Source organism: Pithys albifrons, chromosome 3, assembly GCF_047495875.1.
Source record: "Pithys albifrons albifrons isolate INPA30051 chromosome 3, PitAlb_v1, whole genome shotgun sequence".
NCBI classification, from domain to species: Eukaryota; Metazoa; Chordata; class Aves; order Passeriformes; family Thamnophilidae; genus Pithys; species Pithys albifrons.
Window position 1 is genome coordinate 89,276,493 of NC_092460.1, and position 18,573 is coordinate 89,295,065.

Sequence of the window (18,573 nt, forward strand, 5' to 3'; positions counted from 1 at the left end):
ACAGTCCTACAGTTTTCAGAATAACAAAGTGAAAACTGTCAATCTAATTAAAGCAGTGATGGCATTCAAGAAAGGAAGAACTGATAGAATAGTAGGAAGATATAAGTAGTTTAAAAATTATTCTAATAAAGAGCATACAGTCTTCCTAAGCAGACTCTGTATTTTTTGTGCCCTGAAGACAAATAATAACTTTGAAGCATTTCAGGAAACCAATGGATTGAAATGACCTTTTATGAAAAACAGGAAGGGTTGGGAAGAAAATATATGACCTTATTGCAGCTAGATTGTTGTTAAAGCACTGCTTCACCACTTCATATGCAACAAGAAAAGTACCTGCAGCAGCTTTTATTTAAACAAGTCAGTCAACATTACACTGAACTACTGTTAGTAAATGCTAACCGTGTCATTTCTGTGTCATTTGAGCTTTGCTATGGAAAAAATAAATGACTGATTATGGGGATGGTCCTGTGCAGGGTCAGGGTGGGACTCAATGACCCCTGCAGCTCCCTTCCAACACAGCATAGTCTGTGATTCTGGGTCTGTCATTAGTACAAGTTTTAAAAGTGGATTTCTGGCATTAATAGAAAGCCTGGAAACTCTGCTGCTTATAAGTAAATATATTCTTTCTTTTAAGAGGAGATAAGTTATTAAGATATCAACCTTAGGCTTGATCACAATTTAAGCTCAAGGCTATTTTCAGCAGGCCCTGCAGTTTGGAGAGGTTCAGCCCCATTTTGGTGCTTGACCCCAGCAGTGCCAGTGAACCATCCCCAGGAGGGAACCTTTCAGTTTGTCTCTGGTCCCTGGTGCTGCAGGAGCTGTGGCAGTGATGCTGGAGCTCTAATGTCTGTGGTTTTAAGCTCCATCCTAAAGCTGGTTATAGTCATTTATCTCCTAAATTCCTATTGCAAAATTGTTTCAATGCTTCATTTGCCTAGTGATTAAAAAGCATCTAAATTAGGGTAAATTTATTCAAGTCCAGTTTCAACCCTTTGTTCTTATAACATGGTTGTCCTTTGGCTTAAACATCTCCCTAACAACCCCATGATATTTAGTGATAGCAGTCATCCTCTCTCTAAACAAGACAAGATCTTTCTGTCTCCTTTTGTGAAATATTTTACATTCTTCTCATCATCCTAGTAGTCCTTCTCTGCAGCTGCTCCAGCCTAAGTTAATCTTTTTTGAACACAAGCATTCATAATTACACACAATTATTGAAGTGATGTCTTAGCAATACTTCACCAGCACCCTACTAATACTTCCCCCATCGTTAGTAGAAATAATTGAGCTGATACATTCTAGGGCAGTGTTTGTCTTTTTTCAAATTGGTAGCTCATTGTCAAACAGCAATTGACTAATGTGGATTGAGCTTTGTCCTCCTCAGTCATTTCTAGCTTACAGCTGAAAGTATTTTTGTTATTTTCTAAAGTGCATGACCTTACATGCTGTACAAGAAGTAAAGAATCCATTTTGTATACTTTGCCCAGTTAATCATACTCTGTTTAAAAATATGCCTAATTTTTTTCTAATTCCGATGTGTCTCATTTGAGCTTCCAGAAGCTGTTTCTTGCTGTCTCTGGTAGTGTATCTGAAAGTTCTTTATTGTGGATATCTTCTTTATGTTAGGTTAACTTATCTACTGAAACCAAATCACTTTTTAATTCCAATAAAGAAATTATAACCTATAGAGATTTAACACTGAGTTTTTGGTGTAAGGAATCATTTTTATATCTAACCAGAAGGTGAAAGGTAGATGAGCTTTTTTTCCAGACTTTGGCAAATTTCATCTTCCTTCTAAAAATGTGAACCCCAGCAATATGTATTCTTGTAGCCTTAGTGCATCGAATCATAGAATGGTTTGGACTGGAAGGGACTCCAAAGACCACTCAGTAACACCCTGGCCATGGGCAGGGACACCTTCAACGAGACCCCATCCAAAACTGGCCTTGAACACTTCCAGGGAAGGGGCATCCACAGCTTCAGTGAGCAACCTGTAACTGGGTCTCACCACCCTCACAGTAAAGAATTACTTCCTAATATCTAGTCTAGACCTACTCTCTCTCAGTTTGAAGCCATTCTCCTTTGTCCTATCACTGCATGTCCTTGTAAAAAAATTCCTCTCCACCTCTTCTGTAGGCCCCCTTTAGTTATTGGACAACCACTAAAATGTCTCCCTGGAGCCTTTTCTCCAGGCTGAAAAATCCCAATTGTGTTCCATTTCTCTAATTAATCATCTTTGTGGCACTCCTCTGGACTTGCTCCAGCAGGTCCATGCTGTTCTTTTGCTGGGAGCCGCAGAGCTGGATGCAGCACTCCAGGTGGGGTCTCACCAGAGTGGAGTAGAGGGGCAGAATCACCTGCCTTGACCTGCTGGACATGTTTCTTTTGATGCAGCCTGGCATCCAATTGACTTTTTGGGCTGCAAGTGTACACTGCAGGGTCATTTTGAGCTTCTCATCCATCAGTACTCCAAAGTCTTTCTCCTCAGGACTGCACTCAGTCCATTCTCTGTCCAACCTTGGGATTTCCCTGAGGCAGGTGCAGGACCTGGCACTTGAGCTTTTTGAACTTAATGAGCAACTTCATCTGCCAGTTCCCTCAGCACCTTGTGGATGTGTCTCATCAGGTTCCATGGACCTGTCCACCTTCAGGTTCCTTAGACAGTCTCTAACCTGACTTTCTCTCTCTGGCACTTGGGTGGTGTGGCTGGAGCACTTACTGGTGCAGACCAAGGCTGTGGCACCAGCCTTGTAACCATTTGTTGATTCACCAGAGTGACAGGGAGGGTGTCAGGTTGGCAAATTGGTGCCTCTGTACCTCTCAGAAGAGAGTCACCTACTAGTATTGCCTACTAGTCACCTACTAGCATCACCTGTCATCTTTTCTTGCACTGGTTGTTACACAGGGAACATATGGGGCTGCCTAACTGAGTTCCAGCATCTCTCCTGGTGTGGTGGGTCTTTCCTCTTCAGTACTGCAGAGCTGCAGTGAAGTGACTCTACAAGGGCACCTCAGGCTTTGGGGGGAGTCTCTTCCTCCTACAGGTCCTCACTGTTGCAAGTTTCCTTGTCCCCAGAGGTCTGGGGGAGGCTCTGTTTTGTTTTGTCCTGTTTTTAAGGTAGATTTGGTTTACCAAGTACTCTGTTTACCATCTTCTGTGTGACAAACCTGACTCACAATTAGTTCCCAGCTGGCTAATGTTTGTATCCTTAGAAAGTGTCGCAGTCAGTAATTTCAGATCTCCCAGATTTCTGATGAAAATACTAACATTTTCTGACAATACTCATCAAAGTGCTATTTATTGGTGATTTATAGGGAACAGCTGGCCTAAGTGATTCAAGCAGTTAATGCCATAAATACATGTTTTGTTATTTTTGGGGTCTACTTTTGCATATAGGGATATTGTATTTTTAAGTAAAGTGCCTCAGGAAAGGCTAAAAATTATATTCTGAAACTAAATGAATCAGACGTGAAAATGAAAATAAAAAGTTTCAGAACATTCTGGATACAAAAGTATTCTTTCAGTGAAAACAGATTCTGTCATTTTTCTGCTCTGCTAATTGACAATGGAGAAGAGTGGTTATTATGTGAGATTCCGGCAGTTCAACAAGAATTCACTTGATTAATACATGCAGAATAATGCATGTTAGTCAAATACTGTTTTCCTCTGAGATCCCATTAAAAATTTTATCAAAGTTTAATTACAACATAGGCCATTTATGTTTAGATGACACTGAAAACAACAATGCCCTTCAAATAATGGGAATGAAACAAAGGGAATCAACAGTTTTCAGCAGCCAAAAAGGAAATGCTGCAGATTTCAGCCTAATGGCTGAACAACATAGAGAAAAGTGCTCTTTTGGTGGTGGCCCACTGCAATGAAGGGATATTTTTCATTGTTCGTGGGTCATTTTAGTTCTAGAAGTCACTTGAGGAATTGACAGGTTTGTACAGAAGTTCTTGGGTTTTGAAAACATATAATCCTGAGATCGATGACAGAAAAAATCCTGACCAATATATGCTGGATTTTGTGTCCTTTGTGGGTTGCTTTGGAATTAGCTGTGTGGTACTTCCTTAGGCCCACTTTTTCTCAAGAAGCATGGTGAAGATAGCTCTGTTCTGCAGTCCTGTAGTGAGAACTGGCATTTGAGAGCTACTTGAAGAAGGAGATTGAAGGAATGGCTTGTAAAGAAGATCTGAACAGGGATGCTTGAAGTCTACAGAAAGAGTGGAAGCAGGTAGAATAGAAAGAATGGGACAGTGGAGAGCTTGAGGGGAAGAAGGTTTACTGAAGCAATTAGAGTAAGAGAGAGAGAGACATGAGAACAGAGAAACTAGCTGTTCAAACAAAGCTGTTTAAATCAAAGTGTAAAAAAATGAACCCAAGAACTCAGGTGTTGGGTTCAGTGGAGGTAAAACTAACAGTATGTTACAAAATGCATGAAAGTTTGTAAGTTAGACTTCAATTCACAGTCAACATTCCTGGAATGTACTGCAATTATGTGGAATGACTCCTTTTTTTATTGAAACGTAACACCATCCACTGGTGATCCTTCAGAAGGGAGGAAAGAATAGGATGTTCTTTCTTTGAGTAGTTATAAGGAAGAACTGCATGACCACATATATCATGGGTTGGTAAAGGCCCACGGGAAAAGTATTGGCTTCAAAGCGTAAGTACTATTCCTGCTTAGACAATCTGACCAAAGAAAGGCTTTCCTTCGGGAAATATAATCTGGACAGAAGTCTCAGAAGCACTAAAATAAGGTTTTCTATGGCTTATTGGATTTTAAGATGTATTTTATGCACAAAAAATGTGTACTGGTGGAACAACAGGAGCTCTAGGAAGGGAAGCTCTGATCAGACTGGTATATTGTCTGGCAGAGACCCAGTTCTAACAGGATAGAGATATCTTATACTGTGCCAGCTGATTCATTTTCCCTGCAAGAAGATCTATATTGATATGAAGCATACTTTTATCTACAACCATACTTGTAGAGATGTAGTTGTTTACCTATCACGTTTTTGTCCAGATGCTCTGAGGCATTTCAGGCTCAGCTTTGAATATAGTCATGCATTCATTTTTATGAATAATACATAGCACTAAAACAATCCCCTTCAGCAGCAAAGATTTGGTTTTTTCATGAAGTATTTGTCTTGAGGATTATTTTTAACTTTCCTATACTAATATAGCATCAATTGTTACCTTCATGATTTCAAAGCACCCCAGAGAGCACCAAAACCAGCTTGTCTTGCCCAGTACTGCCTAGAGATCTACCAGTACAAGCTCCCCAGGGCAGTGGCTACAGCACCAAGCCTGACAGAGTTCAAGAAGCACTTGGATGGTACTCTCAGGCACATGGTGGGATTCCTGGGAATGGTCCTGTTCAGGGTCAGGAGTTGGACTTGATGGTCCTTGTGGGTCCCTTACAACTCAGCATATTCTGTGATTCTATGACCTCTTTTCAATTCAGCCTGTTTATTGTTCTTAGTGTTCTTCTTTGACCAATTTTTTCAGTAAGTCTTACTACTTTCCTACTTCAAAACTAAATTAAATTTACTAGGCTAGCTATCTGTAATGGTTTGATTCTCCTAAAATAATCCATCCATGTTACATGTCTCTGAAAATTGCCATTTGCAGAGTGAGAAGAATTCGTTATTAAAAGAGATAAAAATTCTGAATGCCACATCTACAGTGAATACTGGGAATATTTTTAGCTCATAGGCTGTGATCCCTAGAAAGTATTTTTTTTTTGATAATACAAAAAAAGTGCCTGCTAGCAAAAAAAAAATTCTTTCATTTTCTTGGAACTAGCTGTATTGTAGGGCTAGCTAAAGGGACCCATAGTCTTTTTGTTGCACATATTTTTTTTTTGTGCCGCGTAATCCTTGTTATCAAGGAATGCTTGAAATTTTTGTGCAACTGAATGGGTCATAGGTTATAGGTAGCCTTCTGTGAAGCCCATCACAGGCACCTATCTCTCTGAGTTGTTTATAAATGGAGTCTAATAATTTGCTGTGTGAGGACTGACTCATTAAGCATCTAAAGTACAGGTTCAAGTGGTCTGGACCATATCCATGGGAGTTATCAGGGGCTGTAGCCACTCAAGTGTTTACTTAGTTTTTATAAAAGTTATACAACTTTATATATTCTTATCAGTAGCTGACTTAAACAGCTGAAAGCTAATTTGAAGCTGCTCACAGAAGTCTAATTATTCAGAGAAGTGATTTCAGCATAACCAAACTTAATTACCTTAAGATACCTAGTTCAAGTGGTATCAGTTGCTGATATGGGTTTGACAGATCTGGGTTTATGTCACACAGTGTGAGGGTCTCTATATTTGTGTGTGATAAAATGCTTTATTTCCTTAATTTACTATTTTAAGGAAACTCTTAAATGTATCACTCAAGATGGAACAAGGAAAATAAAAGTATTCAAATGTTGGAAGATCATATTACATGTCTTTGGTCTTTCCATCATTATTATTTCTCAATGGCTATTTCTTTTAAGCTTAGATGTAATTTCCAAAGAGCTATCTACACTTTGCACTGCAATGCAGAGAGCTGTGTAAGGAATGATAACCTGTATGCATTACCCTAAAAAATAGTATACCCGTATATATCTATATACAGAGTGTTGGCAACCCTTGGACTTTAGACATATTGCCAGGACAACCTGTGACTCTAGTTGTGCAGTGCTGGTATTTCAAAACATTTAATGAAAAAATTGATGGAAAACTAATTATGGAACTTACTTCAAAATGAAATATGGTGATTCATGGAGATAAAATGAAAAATAAAAATCAGGCAGTGTTATAAGAGTGGAGTATGTAAATTCATTACAGCCACAATTAGAGATCACCGATATTCTACCATGAATGCTTTTTGGGGAAGCAGGACACAGGCATTTCCCACTCCGTCTTATCTTTGCTCATTTGTAGACGTGGAACATCTTGCCCAGGTGGTCACCATGGTGCTGTCTTCAGCCTCACTCTGGAATGGCCATGTCACCATTTGGATTCAGTCATATGACATGGCTTCAGTGTACCCAAGAAGCAGTTTAATCAATACAGTATCCTTCCTCAATGATGACTTGGGACTGCACTAAAAAGTTCTGTTAGTCAGCTTTAGGCTCTCCCATTCTTCCAGTTCAAACTGTCTGGCATGTTTTGTCCATACTTGCAGATCAATTGAAAACTCCCTAATATCCTCAGATTTGGCAAGCATTTATTTACTGGTAATAATCCTGTTATATACTAGTTCCCTCAATGAGCAACAAGATTCAGAAGCACTAAATCCATTCATAAATCAATAGATGCCTTCCAAGAGAAACATCAGTGTCAGATTAGAGACCATGGACATGTGGAGAAGGGCTGGTATTTGTAAGACAGCAAAGTTACAACTGCAAAGTACCTGGAAGTCCCCGAAGAAAACACCTCAATTAGCATTGTGGGGCTGAGATTAATGTAATGTTGGAAACCTGCTTATTCCTTGAACTGGTAATCTGACTTGAACAAGAAAAAATGTATTTGAGACCCTGAGATGGAAAGTTAAATTTCTCCCTTTCTGACACACACACTTTTTTCATCATTGTAAAACAATAATGAAGGGGGGAACTTCACAGTAGGGCTGCAGCTCTTCAAGGTATTTTTCTTGTTAAGGGCAGATTAGCACGTCAAAAAGCAGAGCCATGTTTTATCTTTATTTTTTTAGCCTTCCCTTTATACATTAATGGGACTGCTGCTCCCTAGTGTAAGTCCCTTGGGTGATACTTTGAGTTGGTGTATTTTTTAAACCCTTTTAAAACCACAGTAAAATCTTGGAACATTTATCCTTCCACAGTCACAGCAGGGGGTGTCAGATAGGACAGGCAGGCTTTTAGCTAAGCATTCATTTATAGAACTGAAGCAAGCAAGTTTTAAGAGTAAATTCAAGAATCTAGTTCAAAGACCTGCAGCAGCACCTGGGAAACTCTCCTCATACAAACCCCTCACGTCTGGAGTCCAAATATTTTTCCCATTTTAATCCCAGATTCTGAAATGCAAGGCAGACCTCTTACACATGATAGTTGTTTTGGTGTTGTCCTCATATTTCCATAGCTCTGGATAAAGCTCTCATCTTTCCAGCAAAACCATGGGTTGATTTGGAAGGCATTTAGTAGTAGAGGGACCCTGCACCCTGTTTCTGTAGCACACCTAATTTTCATGCATGTTGTGGTATTAGCTGCCATCACATGAATATTGACTAGCCTTCAAATATGAGTATTGTTTTCTGTTTTAATTTTTTCCCCCCCATAAGTGGATAGCACACCAACAGCTGGGGCTGCTGACCTTGACCAGGGCTCTGGAGCAGCATGTGCCCTTCTGGGGGATGCTGCTCAGCCCTGCAGCTGTGCCCACCCAACAGCAGCTTCCTGGCAGCACTCCCAGGACTGTATTTTAAGATCCTATATTGCACATGAAATGACTGCAGAAGATTAACTTTTACCATTTAGTCACAAAGTGCTTTTTGAGGACAAAGACTTCAGTAACAGCAGCCTTTTCCCAAAAAAGTTTCAGTTGACATTGACTGATAGCTTACAAGAGAGTTGCTGTTCTTGGTAACTTGCTTTTATTTGCCTTTCTTATATCTGGTCCAGAAGTGCTTTTTCATATTTAGGATTGATGCTGTTTTGTTTGGAGGTAAATTTCAGGCAAAGGAATGAAATACATTTTTGCTTTCTCTGTGACTCTCAACTGCCTGTGTGTGTTTTGAGATAAAACCAAAAGTGGGATGTTACAATTTTCTGTCTGTGGTATGTGTGTTCTAATATATACCGTATGGCTGGGGGCAATGCACCAGATTTTTTCTCATGGGGCATTTCTCATCACTAGAGTTAAAAGTAGTAATTTGGGAATGAATTAGTAAAATAATTTGCTCTCCCTCTGAGCTTGTTGTCTGTGATTATTTTGGTTTTTTTGATGCATAAAGTTTTGTATTTATGTTTTGTAACCTTAAAGTTTTGCTGTTCATGTTTGGTAGCTTGCAATACATTTTCTGAGGAGTTTTCTTCTTAGGGGTGCCATTCTGCCTTCAGTGGGCATACATTCAGCCTGCTGGCTATGCTGCTCTTCTCTTCAGTAATACTCTCAACATTATGGTCCATTGCTGATCAGCATGGGAGAGGCAGCACAAAGTTGCAAAGAGTGGGATCACTGCACTATTTAAGATAAACCAGGAGACAAAGTAAATTATTGCCCATTTTACAAGGGAAAGGGAACAACTGTCAGACTTCCTGTTTTGTCCTGTAGTAATCACAAAAAGATTTGTTAAAGATGCACAGAGAATTAAAGCAACTGTTTGTGTGTTCATAGAAAGGGAATTTTTCTTCTTCCTTCTTTTTTTTTTTTTTGCCAAAAATACCACAGAAGTCAGCAAATCACCTCTTTTGGTGATGAAGGAAAGTGTGAGTGGTGTGTAACAGGGAAACACTGTGATTTTCAAACTTCAGCTTTACTGAATATCAAATACCTGAATACTGAATACCTGAATATCAAAACTTCTGTGTCTGTTTTCCCATGCTGTTTCTCTGGAGACAGTGATGTGACACTGCATGATCAGGGTATCATCACCCTGGTGGGAGTCAGTGAGGTACTGACACTGGTCTCAGTCATGCTGGCAGTCACCTCTGGGCTCCTCCTATCCCCACATCCTGCAGCTGGCACACAGCACCTGCATAGTACACATTAACCCTCACAGGGATGCTTTAGCCCAGACCTAACACCTTCTCACCACTGCCAGCCAGAGCGCTCCCAGTTTGGTTCTCCTATGCTATAAAAGCTGTAAATGTAATAGATTTGTGGCTATAGATAAAGCGAATCTTGCAGTTTTTGTTTCAATACATCAAAATATCTGTGGAGCATACAGGTGGTGTACAGGACTGTGCTTTCTTCCACCACTAATTTGATCTGGACAGAGATACGGGTGGATTTATTTTAGCCAGTAGTGTTGAATTCAGCATAGTTTTAAAAAAAGAACTCTTAGAGTTTGACAATTTCAGTGGAAATTCCTCCATTCAACCCACAAACACATTTTTCCAGCCCCGCTTCTCCCTTACCTCTCCCACTAACTTGGTTGGTAATTTCTCTGTTCCTTTCACCCCTTTGCAGAGGTTGAGAATGACCATGGTGCCGGTTATGCAGCTTTATTTACAGTTTATGAGTTCTGAGTCTCCAGAGGCTGAGGGACTGGCCATGCCACAGGTCACTTCAGTGTCCCAGCAAGGTGACATGGGGCTGTAAGAGAGCTTACATAGTTGCCTCTAATGCAGACATTGCTAAGGCTGCTATAAGCCCAGCTGTGGGGAGAGGATCAGGAGACCTGCAGTGTCTCTGGGACTGCTCCTCTGAATGGGGATGGCCTCTTTTCTCCAGGTCTGTGGAGATGTCGAAGCTGATGCCAGTGAGGGACACACTGTGGCTTCTGTACATATGTTGTAGTTTAGCTCCAGAATCCAACTATGGTGAGCCAATTGCTCACTTCCCAATCCCCTCCCTACCCCCAGTGAGATGGGAAGGAGAATCAGAAAGAGGTCAAACCTGTGGGTTGAGATAAGAGTTTAATAATTAAAATAAAATATAGTAATAATTACAATAATAGTAATTAAAATGAGAGAGGAGTTAAACCCAAGTGAAAAAGCTCCACAACTGGTGCCCAATGCAATTGCTCACAACCTGACTGATGCCCAGCCTGTCCCTGAGCAGAAGGTGGCAGCTCCTGGACAGCTCCCCTCAGTTTATATAGTGGGCATGATGTTCTGTGGTATGGAATCTCTTTGGCTGGTTTGGGTGACCTGTCCTGGCCATGCTTCCTCCCAGCTTCTTGTGCACCTGCTTGCTGGCAGAGCATGAGACACTGAAAATTACTTGACTTTACATGTCAGCACTACTGAGCAACAACTTAACCATCAGTGTGTTATCAATGCTACTCTCACACTAAATCCAAAGCACAGCACTCTACCAGCTACTAGGAAGAAACCTACTCTATCCCCGTTGAAACTCAGACAACACAATACATGGTTTCAGGCTGACTTTCAGATCATCTGAGATAAGGAACTGGGGAATAGAACGGGGTAACTTCCATAATGACATCACTCCAAAACAGGAAGAGATGTCTGTAAATGATAAATACCCCATCTGGAAAGATTTATATGGAAGTCCCTCTGGTTTCATTATACAGTTATCCTTATTGATTGGTTTGACTTGACTTAATTTGCCTTGGAGGAAACTATCTATTTTAAAGCATCCAAGTTCACCAATAATGTCGATAACAGAGATTTAAAGAGTAATTAGAGACAGTGCAAGCACAACCAAGATGCCAGACACTGAGTGAGTCCTTCAGTGACTGAGGCAACGCAGGCAAATGCAAAATATGTCTGCAGGGGAAGGATCAAAATAGAGTAAATGCATTACAAGGCAGACTGCTGCCAGAAACCATTAAGTTCATTTAAAATAAATTAAAGAGAGATTTAGGCTTTTCTAGGTAAAGCCTTGAAGCTATTACCCCAATTAGTCATGCTAGGCTATAGAAGAGCAAATAGGGTACCAGGAGGTGTTACCAGCACCAGTATAGCCAAGAAGGGGTGTTGTCACCATGCAAACCACTCAGGCCACACTCAGCAGTGTGTCTGATATTTGGCTCCTGGGACGCAGATTTAGGTTTGTGAAGCAGAAAGACTGAGAATAATACAATATTTTGGAGAAGTTGTACAAGAGCTACTTACGTGGATGAGACACTCACCAGCCAAATACGATAACAGTAAAAAAACCCAGTAAGTGAATGCAAACCAGGGACAGCTGCTTTTCTTCAACAGAAAAAAGTGGACTATGTTGCTAAAATAGACCTATGAAAAGCAAGTCCAGAATGAAGGTATCATCCTAACAGGCTTCTATAAAGAAAAAGTTGCTATTATAAAACATGCTGGGGCTGTTAGGAAAACATTTTAAATAGATTTTGGCTCAAGCCTTTGGAAATAAACTTGTTTTCTTCTTCTGTATTTCAGCAACACAGTAGCTTATTAGCATTTTCTATTTATATTACTTCTGGTCCCTGTTTAGTGCTATTAAATCTACTTGCCTTGGAGAACTTAGCACCATGTTGTTCTCTGTGGAGCACTTAGACTTCAGCTGTAAATTGTCCTTTCACCTCTTCTGATATTGGCCACCCTGGAACCAGCAACATGCTGCAGTCCAGGGTCTTACCACCCCCATCCCCCTGACTTGTGCAGCCATATCTCACATTACACAAGGGGCTCAGTCAGTGTCCTGGGGAATTATGCAAAAGAAGGGATATTCTCCTCCTTATGCACCACAATTTCCATATATGTAGCTGTTGTTAGGTTTAATGAAACCAGTACTCATAAATCCCTGAGATGCAATTATACCTCTAAGTAGGTTCTAACAAAAGGCTGCTCAAAAGTTTTGATTAACAATTCCTTTAAAGTAGAACTATAAAAGAGAGATTGCGCAAAAATATATCCACTCTTTCAGAGCAAATTGTCAAAAATCTGTGTATTAGAGGTTCATTCTGCAAACCTGTGCTTCTAGTGAAGGGCTTGCTCCAGTAAATATTCAAAAATGTGAGCATAAAGCACATAAAAGCCCCAAAGTGATCTGCTTCTTACCTGGATCCCAATTTGTCAATGTAATTCAAATGTGAACTTGCAATAAATTGTTCTCTAAATTTTAAAACCCCCAACATTTAAATTTTACATATGGAGTACAAGCTTACAGACCCCATGCTTCTTGTCCCAAGTGTGAGTCATTTCAGCAGAGTGGTATCTTCCCTGGAATTACATTGCTGTATTAAGGCTATAGTTGTCCTCTGATTACAGGAGTTACGGATTTTAGTGACAGATTTTATTAAGATGTTCTACATTTATCTGGTCTTTTTCTACTTTTCATATTAGTATGGGGATGATATTTTCCCTCAGCATTGCATATGCTGAAAGTATTTATTATTTAATAATGAAACAGTAATAATAATAGCAAAACACATGACTTCAAGAAAGATAAAGGTAGTATATTGCTGAGTGGAAGAATATCTGACAGTTTCTGGTCTTACCTTTCTTCATACTGTTTAATAATTTACCAAGCCATCCTGACCTTTAATTGATCACAAGGGCTACCAAGTGCTTTAGCAGTCTGTTACACTCTGTCAAACGAGATGTGTCTTTCCTGTGAAGCAGAACGAAATCACCCCCTCCCAAAATCAATCAGCAACAACATATTTAAACTGGGTGGGTGCAGTTCACTTAGGGCCATATTCTGCATCTTTACTCACTTTGAAAGGGATTTGCATGGGTAATTTATTTAGCTGGCTGCTTGCTTGGGTACAAACAGCATGGGCTCATAGTTGTACATTTGTGAAATTACAGTTACCAGCTTCAGATATTTTTTATTCATTTTTAACAGAGACTACTGATGTTATTCTTCAACACATTTGGGTTTAAGAAAAAAACAAAACAAACAAACACCAAAACAAAATGAAAGAAAGAAAACTCAACATAAACAGAGAGCAATTTGATTTTCTTCCTACCACTAGTTCTCCACAGAATTTTAAGATATACATTGCAGAGTCCTGAAAGGGATTCATAACAGTTTAAGGGTATTGCTCAAATATTCTTCCAATAACTAAAAATAAACCATTATTTCAGTTGCTGTAGCATTCAGTGAAAACATGTATTTCATTTCACATGTGTTTACAAGTATGGATCAAAAAGGTCCTTTAACTATCCAAAGAGACATAGGACGAAAGAAAGTCCCTACATCTGAAAATGTGGTCTGAATGTTGCAGCTTCAGCAGCTGTAAATAGCACGTTGTGTCCGTATACATTAGGGCCTGCACTTGGCTTTCTGTAAGTTCAGGGCTTTCCAGCCACCTGTCCAACTGTGCCTCCAATTTGCTTCTCAAATGATGTGGAAAGGTGTGTGGCTTTCCCTTAACTTGCAGGAGAACCTTGGCTATGCAGTGGTCCCGGAAACCTGTCCTGCAGGGACTTTACTAAAAAATCAGGCTCCAAGTGCCAAGTTCTGGCACTTGTCTGGCAGTCCTGCATCTGAGGAGTGTGGTCTTACATATGACAGGAGGGTGGGGGATCTCTATGTAACTGGTCTTCAGCTTCACAGAGAGAATGTGGTTATGAGAGGAAGAGACTGAGGGCATCAGCTCTCTGCAAAAGTGATTGCTTTAAATGGTAATTATAAAAAGTATGGCTACTAGCATCTTTTATTTTGGTAAAGAAAGAACAGTCCTACATTCCGTCTCAGAACAGGTCCCTGGTGCTGCATGGGAAAAGCAAGCTGCAGGCTCTCTATGTCCATTTTGGCATGGGATTCAGCACACTCCTGTTTGCATCACTCCCTGCTTTGTAACACAGGCAGAACTGTTCTTAGCTTGTCAGTTTGTGGATCACCCTTCAAGTTGCTACAGCCTGGCTGGAGAATGTAGGTCTCCAGCTCTGTTTCCTAAGGAAAGATATTGGTACTTCATTTTTACATGATGTAAAATCTAATTTGAAAATGTCTGTTTCTGACTTAGATTTGTTATCTACTAATCGGGAATGATTTCTTTGCCAAAGATCCTGGAGTGATTTGGTTACTTGGGCTTTGTGTTCTTTGTATTTCATCAATATTTTGTGTTTGTAATTTTGTTGACACATACAGCTTTGAAAATGGAAGCATATAGCAGATAATCAGTTTTAAGGCAACAAAATTAAAATGTGGTCATTCATTTTACATCTGTGTTTAACAGTAACCCTCTCCTTTAGTATCATACTCAAATTCATGTAATAAATAGAAAATGGTAGACTACCTACCATCTGGTTCAGTTCTGGAAATTCTGTTGAGTTAGCCTCAGTGAGGGATTTACCAAGGACCTTGGCGTGCAGATGAGCTCCCTGCATAAATTTGTGGTTTAGAAAACTTCTTTCTAAGGAGGATATGTCATGTTCTAATACCAAACATTATGTTGTTATTGCATTTAAGTCAAGACTATCACAGATATTTCTCAGACTTAAAAAAACAGAAAATGATGTGAATCTTTCTGCATTTGTCTGCCCCATTAGATTCTTTCCAAGCTCTACCAATAAAAAAGATCATCTTTTGGCTTCCAGGGGCCTAAATGGGACAATATTGCTGTCCTCTATAGTTCTCCCTTTTGGAGAATCTACACAACAAGGTGAAAGTAATAATGAGTTTGGGGACTACACTTGAATTTGGCCACTTATGGACCACCTAACAGATTTTACATCTTGCTCATCTTCCTCTATGTCACCATATAAAAGAAACAAAATAGTTACCTGCTACACCCTTACAAATGATTGTGATTATCAATCGAAAAATTTTAAACATGTAAAGACTGAAGCTCTATATTTTTCATCTGAGTTTGCCTAAGATTTTCCACTCAATAATTTTTCTCTATCCCTGGATTTCTTGTATTTATTCTATCTCTTGAAATCTACCTCTACATAGAAGTTCTTTGATTCAGTGACTATACACAGTGCATTGAAAAGAACTAAGCACATTTTTTAAAAGTTTACACAATAAAAACAGCTACTAAATTCCCAAGAGAGAGACTGAGTCTCTCTAGTTCCTCTCCTAGCAGTGCTGTTGGCAGGTAGAAAGCTTGTTTGGGATTCGAATGGTTATAATGGTTATACTGATGATACTGAATCTCCTAAAGCTTCAGAAATTTTAGGGGGTGGAGAATTTAGGAAGTGCAGGTGTCTAACATGTCATTATGATGAGCACATGCTGTAAAAACCAAGGCAAGACGAGTTCAGAGTGCTGCTCACAGCTTCTGTGCATGGAGCACATCTTACAGCTGTGAGTGGTGTGTACATCTCTCAAACCTTTGAACATTTCAGTATTCAATAAGTATTCAATAAATGACATGGAAAAATTATTTGCTTATGTGCTCATAGAGTTTTATAGAGGCCGATCTTAAAATTTTACCTTAGGATTGTTAGTTTTGTAAACAGTAGATTTGAATGTATACAGTGTGAGGGGGGTACCTATGGAACACTCTTGACCTGAGCCAAGTGCCTGAAATGAAGGCCCACTCTGTCCTGGAAGCTGTCTGAGGTACATACAGGATATAGTTTTGTTCTGAGTGCTGCTATATAATCAGGCTTGGTTTGGATTCATTCAATTTTTTTTTGCAGCAGAATGTTGTTTCACATTTGTCCTTTGATTTGTTATTCAGTCTGAGAGCAACTAACTGTGGTTGGAGAAGAGATGGAAGAGAAAGGAGGAGTTGTGTTCCATAGTGAGGTACTGCAGAGAGGCTGGAGGCAAAAGGGGGAAATACCCTTCTTTATCCTTAATTTAGTGAGTTCTTAGTGTCAATTGCATTCTCAACTTTTTGCATTTTTATGATTTTTCCATTCATCTTTTCAGTAGGAAACCTTGGGATTCAAGCCTCAAAAAGGTTTTATAATAACACTGTCACTCACCTGAGTTTCAGTACTAAATTGTTAAATGTTCTGAAGACCTGAACTCCTAAATGGAGTTGACGTATTCTGGAAAGGTCCAGCAGATGAGTATTGCTGTTTTTACTGTAAAAATGATGAAAATAAATTATTAATAAAACATAAAGATAATGGTGATAAAATTATAAAGTTGGTATTTTGAATAGTTGCTGTACTATTCATTGACTTTTTTCTAAAAATAAATTTGAATGAGTTGGTTTTTCTAATTGTTTAGTATTTATTCTAGTCGCTGCAAAGTTGTTTTTTTTTAATGTAAATCAAAGGAAAAAAGAAATTCTCCACAGATGTTGTATGTGTTTGATGTATTAGACACATTTTTGCAGTCCACTGCCTGAAACTGAGGGAATTCATTAACTCACAAGTTGCTGCCAAGGAGGGGAGCAGTCACATTTCCCAAGTCTCTGTGCCTGTCCCCTGGCTGGTGGATGTGGTAGGGCAGTCTTTGTCCTCCCTTGTATTTGGCTGACTCTGGAGAAAGGGGGATCTCTTCAAACTGAAGGCCTGTTCCTGCTTCTCCCCTGACAGCATCTGTTATTTAATTAACCTGATAAAGTCTGTGGCTCGCTGTTTGCCATTGTACAGCCAGGGATGATGACAGACAGTGGCTGGTGCTTTGCATCAGTTCCAGAGACCCCAGCCCACATCACTGGAGTCACTGTCTTTAGCACAAGCTTCAAAGAGAGAGGGACAAGACCCAGAATTGTGGGAAAGAAGCACAGCTACCACCTTTCACACTCAATAAAGCAAAGCAGTTGTTTAAATACCACTCACCCTGTGAGGGATCTCACTCAGCATATTTTTGTACACATCTGTCTCAGAAGGGTACTGCTGGATAGACCAGCAGTCAGAGCAGGGCACTGAGTCTGGGCACCAGTCAAATGTCTTTCTTTGAGGATGTTAATGACGGCCCTCTCAATTAGCCACAAAAGGCACATAAAGATGTAAAATAACACTACAGCATGGCAAGAGATGGCCAAACCTCATCTGCATCTGGGCTCTTGCAATAGAGTAGGTAAAATACCATATTACTGGATTTCCCTACTATTCATCTCCAGAGAAGAGGCTCCACTCAGGGGAGTTCAGGCACTCTGTGACTGTCCTGACGCAATGAGCTTTAGCATCAGTTGGGGAGTTGAGCTGTAACTGTGTGAATGACAGAAAGTCTCATGTGTATTCTCAGTGGGGAGCCAGCTGAAAAACCCTGACTGGGGAGGTTGTGGTTATTTATAAAAAATATGTAGTCATCACAACCATCACCTGCAGCCTCCTGTCATTCCAAAGAAGAATTGCTTAAATTTACTGTGGCTCGTTTCTCCCCCCAGAAAAACTGAAGCTGATTTAGAGTTTCATAGCCCTCAGGACAGATAACATCTATAACCTTGAGCTATAGTCTGTGATCCCCGTGCCTGAATGGGATTTCAGATGTTGCTTTTGGTCCATAAAATGTGAAATGGTTTATTTGTGAGACAGCCACCCCTCCCTGCAATGTGTTGCTGGCATGGCAGTCACTGGGGAGGACCAGGTGGAACAATGTGTTTGCCTTAGGAAGGATCCATCCTCCTCCTTGATGTAAATCTCTCACTTGCCTTCCACTCCTTCTACCTCTGGATCTGTGAGGGCTCAAGAGAGATTGCTGCATTCCCATTATAGAAGAATTGCCATCAAAAACAGTAGTAAAAGATTTTGAGAGGCAGAGGTGGGTTTTATTTCTCTGTTGTTCGAATTGCAATGAGTGAATATGAGAACTACGAGTCACTATAAACTTTGAGACACAATCACCTAACAGCTGACAGTGACCTTGCTGAGCACAGAAGTATCTGCAACCATTTTCTTTTCCTTTGATCCTATTAGCAATGTTTTAGCCCATGCCACTTTTTTTCTGAAATGAAGGTTCAATATTTGAAGTAACATGGAACAAGGCATTCCCTTCTGATAGCTGCATTTAAAAGAATAGTTTCAACAGTTACTCTTTCATGTGCTAGGATTAAAGGTGCAGTGATCCACTGCAGTAAGATTGTCTTAGTTTAAGCCAGAGGGTGTCAAACAAA

General features: G+C 39.9%; 1 protein-coding gene across 2 annotated transcripts in view; it reads left to right on the plus strand.

The window, feature by feature from the left end:
- RELN (reelin) overlaps positions 1–18,573 on the plus strand; it is a 281,484-nt gene that overhangs the window by 60,265 nt on the left and 202,646 nt on the right. The window lies entirely within an intron of this gene.